Raw genomic sequence first — 696 nt, forward strand, 5'->3', positions numbered from 1 at the left:
TTCGGCGTGCGTCTAGCCCACGGCATGGGAGGGAAGTATACTTCAATCCTATGCACGCCCTTCACCCAAGCAACTGGCCGGACGACCGGACGACTTGCCGGTCCGGTATTAAGCAAGGCTCCGATTGGCCGACAGTCTTGACCTAACAGCTAACCATGGTCCAGTGTCCGCCTGTGTCGCGCATAGAGGGCGTCGGAATTTCCACAGTGCTGTCACCGCGCATACTTTATACTGTAATATGCACGCTATGGAAGCACCATGGGACAGTGATTCTCCGAAGACAGGTGCTCACGACAATTTCTGAGGATAGAAAACAGAAACAACGCTCGTGAGCCAAAGCCCAGTAGGCAAGGTTGTACATCACCAATACTTACATATGAATCAATCAAACCGACAGACGCCGTATACTACAATACACGATGCTCTTTACAAATGTTTTCGAACTTAATTTGTGCTTTAATACACGTCGTGGTCCTCTGGTAGTTCTTTTGACGGGAACGCTAGCTTGAATGGGACAAACTGGGAACTCAGGAGCTAAGGGTCACAGCGTTGACAGCCAGTAGTGGAGGACATTTCTCTGGCCTCTTGGATGTTCATTCGCACATTGGACAAAGGGTTCCAAATCAAGATTTATGACTACCTTCATGAGGCCTCTAGTGAACCACTAGCTTACTTCCAAGCACCGCGAGTGAATGT

Source organism: Opisthorchis viverrini, assembly GCF_000715545.1.
Source record: "Opisthorchis viverrini unplaced genomic scaffold opera_v5_5, whole genome shotgun sequence".
Lineage (NCBI taxonomy): Eukaryota > Metazoa > Platyhelminthes > Trematoda > Opisthorchiida > Opisthorchiidae > Opisthorchis > Opisthorchis viverrini.